This window comes from Lithobates pipiens, unplaced genomic scaffold (genome assembly GCF_037356315.1).
Source record: "Lithobates pipiens isolate NorthernLeopardFrog02 unplaced genomic scaffold, aLitPip1_a1.2 Scaffold_16, whole genome shotgun sequence".
In the NCBI taxonomy this organism is placed as follows: Eukaryota; Metazoa; Chordata; class Amphibia; order Anura; family Ranidae; genus Lithobates; species Lithobates pipiens.
This window is the reverse complement of record NW_027507748.1, coordinates 127754211-127767813: the sequence shown is the minus strand read 5'-3', so window position 1 is coordinate 127767813 and position 13603 is coordinate 127754211. Positions and strand designations below refer to the sequence as shown.

At 45.9% G+C, this 13603-nt stretch overlaps 1 pseudogene across 1 annotated transcript in view; it reads right to left on the bottom strand.

Moving 5' to 3' along the window:
* LOC143984112 (myeloperoxidase-like) overlaps positions 1-13603 on the bottom strand; it is a 96435-nt pseudogene that overhangs the window by 4107 nt on the left and 78725 nt on the right. Inside the window, exons 11-13 of the transcript XR_013274712.1 lie at positions 12652-12717; positions 5405-5642; positions 4140-4348 (exon numbers count right to left, since the gene is read on the bottom strand). The product of XR_013274712.1 is annotated as a myeloperoxidase-like (transcript). The remainder of the gene's footprint in view (positions 1-4139; positions 4349-5404; positions 5643-12651; positions 12718-13603) is intronic.

Here is a 13603-nt window from a genome sequence, read left to right as displayed (position 1 = left end):
ACTTGTCAAACAGAATAATCAACACAATGGGTGATGATCTTTCCCTCGCAGGGAATTTCTAACACAAATACACCCTGTTCCATATTCAAATACAGCAAATTAGAAAATATCACACAAACTGGAATAACGTTGCCCTTGCCGTGCAAGATTATCGGCAACGGATCAAAAAACTCACGGATCGGATCATTCCTTGGATCTGAGTCACAGATCGGATCTTTTTTCGGATCAGAAAATAATAATTGAATTTGCAAAAACCTGTGAAAAATGTCACCACCATATAGTCCCCACTGCAATATACATCTCCCCTACTGTAATATCCACGTCATCTCCTCAAATAATATTTTGGCTGAGCATGGATGGGTATGGCTGGGTATTAGCAGAATATGTATTGGCAGGGTAAGTATTGGCAGGGTATTGCAGAATATTGGCAGGATAAGTATTGGCAGGGTATTGCAGAGTATTGGCAGGGTATGGCAGATTATTGCTGGGTATTGCAGATTATTGGCAGGGCATTGCAGGGTAAGTATTGCAGAGTCTTGGCAGGGTAAGTATTGCAGAGTAAGTATCGGCAGGGTATGTATTGCAGAGTATTGGCAGGGTATAGCAGAGTATTGGTGGAGTAATGCAGAGTATTGGCGGAGTATTGGTGGAGTAATGCAGAGTATTGGTGGAGTAATGCAGAGTATTGGCGGAGTATTGGTGGAGTAATGCAGAGTATTGGCGGAGTATTGGTGGAGTAATGCAGAGTATTGGTGGAGTAATGCAGAGTATTGGCGGAGTAATGCAGAGTATTGGCGGAGTATTGGTGGAGTAATGCAGAGTATTGGTGGAGTAATGCAGAGTATTGGTGGAGTAATGCAGAGTATTGGTGGAGTAATGCAGAGTATTGGTAGAGTAATGCAGAGTATTGGTAGAGTAATGCAGAGTATTGGTAGAGTAATGCAGAGTATTGGTGGAGTAATGCAGAGTATTGGCGGAGTAATGCAGAGTATGGGCAGAGTAATGCAGAGTATTGGCGGAGTAATGCAGAGTATTGGCGGAGTAATGCAGAGTATGGGCAGAGTAAAGCAGAGTATTGGCGGAGTAATGCAGAGTATGGGCGGAGTAATGCAGAGTATTGGCGGAGTAATGCAGAGTATTGGCAGAGTAATGCAGAGTATGGGCGGAGTAATGCAGAGTATGGGCGGAGTAATGCAGAGTATGGGCGGAGTAATGCAGAGTATTGGCAGAGTAATTCAGAGTATTGGCAGAGTAATTCAGAGTATTGGCGGAGGGGTAATGCAGAGTATTGGTGGAGTAATGCAGAGTATTGGGTAGAGAACTGGGTAGAGGGGAGGGAGGAGACAGTCCGTATGCCAGCGGCGTGTGTCTGCCGCTGGCTGCGCTGGAGGCCGCATGCGCACTGCCCACTGACTCCGTGCGTGCCCACGTGTACGGCCGATGTCATGTGACCGGTTGCTAGACGCGGAGCGGCCCTAGCCTAGCAACCAGTCACTGACTCGGGCGGCAGAGGAGCTGCGGGCTACGCACGAGCGGCGGGCTACTTGGACTGCTAATGGGAACGGCGTTCCCGTTGTGGAAATAGTACGGGAACGCCGTTCCCATGCGTTCCCGCAGGACTCGAGCCCTGCCAGGCACTGTTTGGTATGAATCCTAAGGGAGAACTCCACGCCAAATGTAAAAAAAAAAACGGCATGGGTTCCCCCTTGGGAGGCATACCAGGCCCTTAGGTCCGGCAGGGATTTTAAGGGGAATCCCCTTCGCCGAAAAAAACGGCGTGGGGTCCCCCCCAAAATCCACACCAGACCCCTATTCGAGCACGCAGCCCGGCCGGTCAGGAAAGGGGGTGGGGACGAGCGAGCGGCCCCCCTCCTGAGCCGTACCAGGCCGCGTGCCCTCAACATGGGGGGTGCCTTGGGGAAGGGGGGGCCGCGCGGCCCCACACCCCAAAGCACCTTGTCCCCATGTTGATGAGGACAAGGGCCTCTTCCCGACAACCCTGGCCGTTGGTTGTCAGGATCTGCCGGCAGGGGGCTTATCGGAATCTGGGAGCCCCCTTTAATAAGGGGGCCCCTGGATCCCGGCCCCCCACCCTATGTGACTGAGTATGGGGTACAATGTACCCCTACCCATTCACCTGTGAAAAAAATGTACAAAAAACACACACACAAGGGTTAAAATAGTTTATTGCACAGCTCCGGGGGTCTTCCGTCTTCGGGGGTCTTCTCGCCGGACTCCTCCGCTATCTTCTGCTAGCTCTTTTGCTAGCGGAGGAGCCCGGCTTTCTTCTTCGCCACCGCCCTCTTCTTCCGACTTCGGGGGTCTTGTCCCCCTCTTCGGTGCTTCTTGCCGGGCCACCGCGCTTTCTTCCAGCTCTTTTACTAGCGGTGGCCCGGTCTTCTGTCGCCGCCGCCTTCCGTTCTTCTTCTCCTGGAGATGTTGACTCAACGCTCTCTCCGGCCGCAATGCCAGGGACGCGGTGCGTGGCGACTTATATAGGGACAAGGGGCCGGGATCTGGGGGCCCCCTTATTAAAGGGGGCTCCCAGATTCTGATAAGCCCCCCGCCCGCAGACCCCGACAACCAACGGCCAGGGTTGTCGGGAAGAGGCCCTTGTCCTCATCAACATGGGGACAAGGTGCTTTGGCGTGTGGCCCCCCCTTCCCCAAGGCACCCCCCATGTTGAGGGCACGCGGCCTGGTATGGCTCAGGAGGGGGGGTGCTCGCTCGTCCCCACCCCCTTTCCTGACCGGCCGGCTGCGTGCTCGGATAGGGGCCTGGTATGGATATTGTGGGGGAACCCCACGCCGTTTTTTTCGGTGAAGGGGATTCCCCTTAAAATCCCTGCCAGACCTAAGGGCCTGGTATGCCCCCGAGAAGGCATGCAGGCTTCATGAGTGAGGCGACATTGTCGCCTCGCTCTGGCTGCTATAGGAAAATGACATTTTCCTATTGCAGCCAGCGCAACGGGATCACGCTGGTTAGAGAAGCCTGTCGCGCTGGAAACACAATGTCGGCGGCACCTACTGTATGTCTCCTGGCCATAGGAGCCTGAGACCCCTGGGAAAGAAGTGTGATAAGAGGGGGGTCATCCCAGGAGTAAGGAGGGAGAATAACCAGCCAGCTTAGCCTTGGAGAGCCAGTTTGTGGACCCAGGCCAGCAGAAGATCAGTGTCTATGGTAGAGCGTGCAGGGTCCACAGCAGCTCTTCCAACAATTCTTCCGAAAGACCCAGAATTCCCTGGGGCTCACGATTTCCTGAGCTCAGGCCCATCCCATTCCACATGTCCGAATCTTTCTCCTTGTCCAGCACCTAGCCATGCCCCCATCAGTCAAGGCTCTCTTTCCCTAGGGAGGGGCTCAAGAGGCCTTCAAATGTTTTGAACAATACCATGTAGATTATGCAAAATATAAGTGTGCAGAGACATATGTTCTTGCATATGGCTTTCACATCGCATCACATTGCTACTTTTGCCACCTGTACTATTTGGATACCTTGGTAAAGAGTAGACCCTTTTGATCTAGTCATTAGCAGCTTATCCCTCACACAAGGACAGGTAAAGCTTTAGTTTTATAATGGCAGGCCACATTAAAGTGATTGTAATGGAAATTAAAACAAAAACAATAACAAACATGTAATAGAATTGCACAGAGCGGCCCCGATCATCTTCTTCTTGGGTCTTCTTCTGGTTCTTCCCCTCTTAATGGTACCTCAAATAGGAAGCCGATTCTCATGGGGGCACTCATGCGGACTCCCTCCTGAGACTCGCTGCTGACAGACAGCTGGAGTCGGCCCTGCCCCCCGTTCACTAAAGATGATTGACAGGAGTGTGAGCCAATGGCTCCTGCTGCTATCGATATGCCCTGGGAGGAGGGACAAAACCAGGAGAGCAACAGCTCTTATGCACAGCACTGGATCGCAATGAGGCTCAGGTAAGTATAAATGGGGACTTGGGGGGGAATCTGTGGCAAAGAAGGTTTTTTACCTAAATGCACATTATGCAAACTTATGTAAATGTGTAAATTATGTAAAAAAAAATCAAATCAGGTATGTTTTATTATCAATGTTAATCTATAAAATTTACATTATCGTAGGCAATAGCTAAATGCAAGACAGGTAAAAGTATCTATGCACTTACCAGGTTTAGGCTCCTCCTTCCATGGGGACAAGTTCATTGCTGAGATACTGGAACATGGAACAAAATCTATAGGGTACTGATTCCCCGAGAAGACGTTTATAGGAACCTCAGTGATGTTTGTGTTGGCACAAATAATCTGGGACATAGACACATTCTCTATGGAATGTCTCTGAGCTTCGCTGAGAACTGAACCATTCTCATAATAATATCTAAACAGAAGAATAACTTATTAATCAATTACCCTTTTGCATAAACTTGTATATGAACTTTAACCTAACCATAATGTAGTTATTTTGCATATCATATACATGATATTTTTAACCACTTCAGCTCCGAAAGTTTTTACCCTTTACATGTCCAGGCCACTTTTTACTATTTAGCACTGTGCTAATTTAACTGGTAATTGCTCAGTCATTTTTTCACACAAATAAAGCTTTCTCTTGGTAGTATTTGATCACCACTGGGTTTTTTTTCTTTTATATAAACAAAACAAAAAAAAAACGCTAATTAAAAAAAAAACTTTTTTTTTTTTTTACTTTCTGCTATAAAACATATCTAATAAAAAAAATAAAAAGATCAAATTTTCTCATAGATTTTGGCCAGAATGCATTCTGCTCCGTGCCTTTGGTACAAAACAAAACCTCAATAAGTGTGTATTGATTGGTTTGCATGAAAGTTATAGGGTCTACGAACTATGGTATATATATTGGATTTTTTTTATACTACTAATAGTGGTGATTAGCGACTTATAATGGGCGGGTAATCTAACACTTGGGGGGAACTGACTAACTGCCACTGACATCACCAGTGACACTAATATAGTGATCAGTGAACATACTATACACTGTCACTGTTCTAATGACACTGGATGGGAAGGGGTTAAGATTAGAGCAATAAAGGGGTAAATGTGTGCCTAACAATGTGTAATGTGTGTAATATGTGCTACTTTTAATACCACATCACTTTGTTTCTTATCCCTGCTGCGGGGGGAATGATTTCTCTGCTTTTTATCCCTGTAAAGCAGGGATATGAAATTAGCGGACCTTCAGCTGTTGCAAAACTACAAGTCCCATCATGCCTCTGCCTTTGGGTGTCATGGTTGTAGCTGTGCCTCATGGGACTCGTAGTTCTGCAGCAGCTGGAGGTCCGCTAATTGTATATCCCTGCTGTAAAGCAACACATTGAATGCTCATTGTGGGTCTTACTAATGAATGAAATATATTTTGCCTGTGAGCCTTCAGTGTATTTTAGTAAATGAAGCATACCGATCTCCATCTCGGATCCTGCGCATTTGGATTCCAATAAGACAAGCCAGCAACTTTCCTACTCTTCCACCCTTCACCAAGGGTTCAGAAACTCCTCCAGGCCAGATGTCTATGTTCTCAGTTGTTTTATACAAATCCATAAATTTTGTGGCTAGTTCCGTATTATTTAGAACAATGGCCAACTCATCCAGATTGCTGGGGGCAGAAAGTTTACAAAATCTCCTCCATGAATTGTATCCTAGGTAGAACGAAAAAATATGACAGACAAAAAAAAAAAAAAAGGCAAACAAGACTGTTAGAGAACAATTTCTTGGCATGTAAGTGATATTGATCAGTCAGTTAATAATGCATTCTAAAACACTGCAGCTGTACTAAAATCAACAGATTCATGCAAATTGGAGCCCCACACACGAGGGGAACTCCATCTTTAAGAGCTCCTCCCCCACTCCTGTTTTTGAAATGGAGCTATTGGGGAAGGGGGTAGCGGGTACCCAATTTTGACATTTGCCTAGGCAATCAGAACTAGAAGTCCCCCCATCCCCCCAGCTGTCTTCTAGGACATGTGACAGGTCCCAGAAGACTGGCAGACCATTCACAATGTGCAGCGCCATTTGCGCATGCACAGAAGGCACCCAGTCAATGGCGTAACTAGAACCTTCAGGGCCCCCGATGCAAGAAACCATGAAGGGCCCCCCTGAATCCCAGCCAGGGCCCTTCCCTCCGAGTCCGGCGGTGGAACTCCAGGGCGTGGTCACAGGTATGACCTTTGTGAGCCCTGTAGTTCCACCACTGGCATCAGTAGTTTCTTTTATTATTTTATTTTTTTTATTTTTAGGTGCCCCATTGGGGGACTGCCCCTAGGCAGGATGGGGTCCCTGTCCCCAGAAGAGATGAGGTCCTTTTCTCCAGGGCAGATGAAGTTACTGCCCCCAGGTGAAAAGGGGTCCCTGTCCCCAGGGGGAGATGGACGGGGTATGTAATGGTGTGGGGGATGGGGTCCTCTCCCTCACCATGACCAAGCTGCAGGCCGTGCACTCATCCATGTTGGCCTGGGCTCCATCCAGTGTGCTGGACGGGTGATCAGCATATCTCCCACAAAGACCTTTCATCATCTGTGTATGATGGGGGAGGAGGGGGCCTGGCAGACAAGCCTGCAGTGTCCTCCGGGGGGCTCTCATAGGGCTGCACTGCATCTGTGTGCTTAAAGTTTGTTTACCCGGGAGAAGTATGCAGTGCAGTGTGGGCCGGACTCGGGGGGGGGGGGGGCGGGACTCTGGCTGGGGAGAACAGACATCGGACTGAGCGGCAATGCATGGAGCAGGAGAGGGGTACTCTGAGGAGCCGGCTGAGGACACAGGTCATGCGGCGAATGCACAACTAAAGAGCACCCAGTGCGATGGTCGAGCATGGAGCTCTGCTAGTCACCCTCCACCTCCAGCCACCCGTGTGCATGGTGCACTGGTACCCCTAGCTGCCTATGCTGCTGCCAGCCATATGTAGAGGGAGCTGCATGGGCCCCCTGCAGTACAGGGCCCAGTTGCGGTCGCGACTGCTGCACCCCCTATAGTTACGCCCCTGCACCCAGTTGTGAATCCACAAGCTGTCAGTCATGTGCCCATAGTAAAGATGATGGTGCACAAGGTAAAAACGGCTTGGCCGAGCACAGCACTGGTTCATGGGACAGGTGAGTGACTGTTTATTAAAAATCAGCAGCTACAGTTTTTTGTAGCTGCTGACTTTAAATTTTTAAATAGGAGACTGGAGCTTTTCTTTAATTTATCCCATTCTGACTTCTCTGGGATCACTGCAATTAGCCCATATGTAGCTCCTCACAGGACCACTAGACATGACCCTCTGAACTGTCTGCAATGATTGCAACAAGCTTTTATGTAGCTCCTCAAAAAAAGTCACTGGACATAGACTTCCCAAAGTGTGACTTCCTCTCTCTATGCTTTCTCTATAACCAATCATACAGTATATCTAATAGGTGGCTTAGAGAAAATTATTAGTACTGACATTTTTACACTGAAAGTAAGGATGCACTCACACTGGTAACATTCTAACGGACCCGTGCCCCCTCCCCACTTCCCCACTGATCTGCACTCACACTGCACTAAAAGGAAGAGTGTCTGGGTACACTTACAAGCTAAACAGCCCACAGTCATCCCTGCTAGACTTCTACAGCAACTTCTGTGCTCTGGCACTGTCTACAATCACACTAAGGCCTGGTTAACACGGATGTGACAATCGCTCCAATTTTGGAGCACTTGTCGCAGCAGAAGTCAGACCCCATTCAGTGCAATTTAACTGTTCTAATCAGTGCAACTTGAGTCCCGGGCAGTGTTAATCCAGGCTTAGCCGATTAGAACATTTCCATTGCACCGAATGGGGTCCCACTTCTGATGCAACAAGTGCTCCAAAGTAGGAGCGATTATCGTATCAGTGTGAACCATTACAGAACACAGGTCTACCATGCCCAAGACCAAATCTTCCAAGTGGTTCCAGGCATGGTAGACTTAAAAAATCCCAGATGATGTTTGCAGCACTCACACTATACAGATGAACCAGCCCCTGGAGGTGAACCGCACCCAGGATCAGTTCAAAGTGACAGTGAAAGTGCAACCTTAAAAGAAACAGCAATGACCCTGCTGTGAGCATGTCTGGGAATAGCTCTATTAAAAGAGTTCTTAGTTTACCAGGGGTGGGCTGGCACACTACTGCAATGTCTGCATGACGTATTCATCAAGCAAGCCTAGCTTCCTGTTTTCTTCTCAAGGCTTATTTTCAATTCTGAAAAGTTTAAGGTCCATGAAAAAAATGCTGACAAGCATACACCAAAGGATGAAGTGGGTTATCTTGGTGCCAGAATTTTGCCACTGCATGCTTTTAATGCAGATCGTAATTGGCATGGCATGAAGTCTCCTGGTAAGGATAAGGGGAGTGTGAAAGGGGGTTAAGTGTTGTTAGAACTTAATTTAGTGCAGAGATTCTTAAACTTTACTATACTGGGACCAAAAGAGACACAAAGAGGATTATTCCTAAAATGTCAGCAAAGCCAAACAAGGACAAATAATAATGGCCATATAATTAATTTTGGACACTCTTTGCCATTTTTGTAAGATTATGTGAGAAATAAAATTTTTGTTACAATTTGTTTTACATTTTTAACTAGTGCGAGAGTTTCTTCACCTCACAACTCCCAAATTCCATTTGCCCTATACCTTGCATGCGCTAGAGTCCCCCCCATACAGCACACAGCGTGTCCCCAGAGCCCATGCACGTGCCTGGCATGCACGACGACTGCCAGGCACCCGCGATCACTCTTCATAGAGCGAGAACCGGCATCTGTATGTGGAAACACACAAATCCCGGTTCTGTCAGGGGAGAGGAGACAGATCGTGTGTTCCTACCAAGTAGTAACAACGATCTTTCTCCTCCTCTAGTCAGCCACATTCCCCCCACAGTTAGAACACACACTGAGGGAACACATTTAACCCCTTTATCGCCCCCTAGTGTTAACCCTGCCAGTGACATTTATACAGTAATCAGTGGCTATTTATAGCACTGATCACTGTATAAATGTCACTGGTCCCAAAAAAGTGTCTGATCTATCCACTGCAATGTCTCAGTCCCGATAAAAATCAAATGCCATTACTAGTAAAAAAGAATAATCTATCCCCTATTTTGTAGACGCTATAACTTTTGTGAAAACCAATCAATATACGCTTATTGAGATTTTTTTTCACCAAAAATATGTAGAAGAATACATATCGGCTTAAACTGATGAAGAAATTTTGTTTTTTTACATTTTTTGGGGGGATATTTATTATAGTAAAAAGTACAAAATGTGTTTTTTTTCCAAAATTGTTTTTTTTTCCAAAAAACTTTTTTTGTTTATAGCGCAAAAAATAAAACTGCAGAGGTGATTAAATATCACCAAAAGAAAGCTCTATTTGTGGGGAAAAAGGAAAATACATTTTATTTGGGTACAATGTCCCACAACCTCGCAATTGTCTATTAACCACTTCAATACCCGGCCATAGTCATATGACGGCCACAGATGGGATCTCCCATCCTGGGTGGACATCATATGATGGCCTCGGTATTGCATCGCTCCTGCGGGCCCCCAGGGGGCCCGCAGCGCGGCAAGCGTAGATGAGATGTGTCCCTCGGACACAGCCCATCCCCGATCTGTGGGATTTTCCCCATCGACCCCCCCGATACATGTGACCAGCCGTGTCCAATCACAGCCAGTCACATGTACTATGGCATTACAGCGCTCGTGCACACGCATAGGGAGCGGGGATGCGACTTGTCACCCTGACACAGCCCAACCCTGATTGCAGTAAAGAGCCAATGAAATTGGCTCTTTACCACATGACCGGCTGTGTCCAATCACAGCCGGTCACAGAATGTAAACAAACCACGGTAACGAGATGATACCGGGTTCTCCTCCTCACACACTGATCGTGTGTGAGGAGGAGATTGCGGTAACATCTCGTTACCGCTCAGTGTACACCAACACACACCGATTACCCCCCCAATAAAGAGGACCTGTCACCACCCATCAAAGTACCTGTCACCACCCATCAAAGTAACTGTCATCACCCATCACAGCCCATCTGAGTACCCGAGTACCTGTCAGCCCATCTGAGTACCCGAGTACCTGTCAGCCCATCTGAGTACCCGAGTACCTGTCCCAGGCCATCTGAGTACCCGAGTACCTGAGTACCTGTCCCAGCCTGTCTGAGCACCCGAGTACCTGAGTATCTGTCAGCCCATCTGTGTACCCGAGTACCTTTCCCAGCCCATCTGAGTACCCGAGTACCTGTCCCAGCCCATCTGTGTACCTGAGTATCTGTCAGCCCATCTGTGTACCTGAGTATCTGTCAGCCCATCTGAGTACCCGAGTACCTGTCCCAGCCCATCTGAGTACCCGGGTACCTGAGTACCTGTCCCAGCCCATCTGAGTACCCGAGCACCCGAGTACCTGTCAGCCCATCTGAGTACCCGAGTACCTGTCAGCCCATCTGAGTACCTGAGTATCCGAGTACATGTCACAGCCCATCTGAGTACCCGAGTACCTGTCACAGCCCATCTGAGTACCCGAGTACCTGTCACAGCCCATCTGAGTACCCGAGTACCTGTCACAGCCCATCTGAGTACCCGAGTACCTGTCACAGTCCATCTGAGTACCTGTCACAGTCCATCTGAGTACCCGAGTACCTGAGTACCTGTCACGGCCCATCTGAGTACCTGAGCACCTTTCACAGTTCATCTGAGTACCCGAATGCCTGTCATCAGCCCGTCTGAGTACCCGACTACCTGTCACCAGCCCGTCGGAGTATCCAAGTACTTGTCACCAGCCCGGAGTAACAGAGTACCTGTCACCAGCCTGTCAGAGTATCCAAGTACCTATTTGCAGCCCATGCCTCATAGAATACACATTGGGGTGTTTGCTTTCCAAAATGGGGTCATTTTGTGGGTAATTCTATTGTCCTGGTGCTCCAGGACCTTCAAAAGTGTGATAGGTAGGAACGAAATGAGATGTGTAATTTATGCTCCTAGAATGCCTGAAGGTACCACTTCCACGTTGGACCTCTGTATATGGCCTGGCTGTGTAAAAGTCTCACATATGTGGTATCACAATACTCAGGAGGAGTAGCAGAATGTGTTTTGGGGTGTAATTTTTGCTATATACATGCTATGTGTTAGAAATATCTTATAAATTGACAACTTTGTGTAAAAAAAAAAAAAAAGTTTTTAATTTTCTTTTCACATTTTCTGAAGACTTGTTTAAAAAAATGAACCGCTCAAAAGACTCATAATGCTTCATAGAATATACTTTGGGGTGTTTTTTTTTCAAAATTGGGTAATTTTGCGGGAAATTCCATCGTCCTGGTGCTCCAGGGCCTTCACAAATGTAATAGGTTGTTAGGAAATTAGAGGTGTAATTTATGCTCCTAGAACACCTGATGGTGCTCCCTGCATGTTGGGCCTTTGTATGTGGACACGCTGTGTAAAAGTCACACACATGTGGTATCGCCATACTCAGGATGAGTAGCAGAATGTATTTTGGGGTGTAATTTTTGCTATGTACATGCTTTGAGTTAGAAATATCTTATAAACTGACCACTTTGTGTAAAAAAAAATATGTTTTCATTTTCTTTCCACGTTTTCCGAAGACTTGTGGAAAAAAATTAACTGTTCAAAAGACTCATTATGCCTCATAGAATATACGTTGGGGTGTTTGCTTTCCAAAATGGGGTCATTTTGTGGGTAATTCTACTGTCCTGGTGCTCCAGGGCCTTCACAAATGTAATAGGTCGTTAGGAAATTAGAGGTGTCATTTATGCTCCTAGAACCCCTTACAGTCCTCCCTGCATGTTGGACCTCTCTGTGTGGTCAGCCTGTGTAAAAGTCCCACACATGTGGTATCGTCATACTCGGAAAGAGTTGCAGAATGTATTTTGGGGTGTAATTGGAAGCATGCATATGCTGTGTATGAGAAATAACTTGTTATTATGACAATTTTGTAAAAAACAGACAAAAAAAAACATTTTTCTTTTCCCAAGAATTGTGGGAAAAAAATACAACTTCAAAAGGCTCATTTGGGGGGTTATTGTGCTTTCCTGACATTTCAGAGCCTTAAGAAATGAGATAGGCCATCAGTGCATCAGGTGTGATCAGATGTGATCAACTTTCAATGATTTGCACCATAGCTTGTAGACTCTATAACTTTCAAAGAGACTAAATAATATCCACTAATTTGGTTTATTTTTACCAAAGAGATGTAGCCGTATACATTTTGGCCCAAATTTATGAACAAAAATGAATTTTGCTAAATTTTATCATAGAAACTAAAAAAAAGTGTTTTTTTTTCAAAATTTTCGCTCTTTTTTCATTTATGCTGCAAAAAATAAAAAACCCTGTGGTGATTAAATACCACCAAAAGAAAGCTCTATTTGTATGAAAAAAATGCTAAAAATTTTATTTGGGTACAGTGTTGCATGACTGAGTAACTGGCATTCACAATGTGAGAGCGCTGGAAGCTAAAAATTGGTCTGGTAAGGAAGATGTATAAATGCCCTGTATTGAAGTGGTTAAAGCCACACAATGCTGTGTCGCAAAAAAATGGCCTGGTCAGGAAGGGGGCAAATCCTTCTGGGGCTGAAGTAGTTAAAGAGATGTTTTGATCTTATAATTTTAAAACATAAAGCTAACCTTCATATTTGGTTTTATGTTACCTGGCAGGCCATGATCTCTCCCTCTTTGTATATTGATTGCTGCTAGATCAAGACCAGTAGAGTTCAACTTGTTAGGCGGGGGTTCCAATACCTCCTCATCCACAATCTGTTCGACTGAATCCACTGACGTATCTAGAAAGGAAGATTTGATTAGTTTGATTCCACCTATTAGTTGGAAACGCTGGTAGTATTGTAAACATGAAAGTAGTAGTAGGGAGTGAGTAAAAAGCCACTTTGCTTGAATTATATTCTGTATTAGTTTTCTGCAGAATGACACTCAAATTGTATTAATTGTGTATATCGCTCTACCAATTGTTCCTCAGCCAATACAATATTCCCCCGATGACACCGATGGATTCAAGGGAGGAAAACTTCTTCAGGTAAATATATCATAATAAATTATATAAAAAATAAATATCAAGCATTTTAAAACATGTTGAATTATTTGGAAAACATTTACAGACAGCTGGAGGCCCCAGAAGGGGGAGTTATAAGTATTTTAGGTACACTTCAGATTAGGTGACCCACAAGGTACATACTGTAGTAAACACTGGCTTCTATTAAAAGTTAAAAACAGTTACAAACTTCTCAGTAAGGCTCCATGCACACTGAAGCTCAAAAAAGCTATTTCTGGACGCCAGATTGCTGGCAGAAAACGCTGGTTGAAAAACCTGCTTTTAACAGCGTTTTATGCTAGCGTTAATGAGCGTTAATGAGCGTTTTACAGCGTTAGCGTTAATGGGCGTTTTTTATAAAAATACACAGAGGACACTCCAAAAATCCCACAATGCATTGAAAAATAGAATGCCGAACACTAATGAACGAGCGTTAATGAGCGTTAATGAGCGTTAATGAGCGTTTGTCGTTTTTTGCCGCTGAAAACGGCACTTTGAACGCGAATTTCTGGCGTTCAGAAAAAAGCCCATAAACTCCACTGCTCATTAAAGCTGAA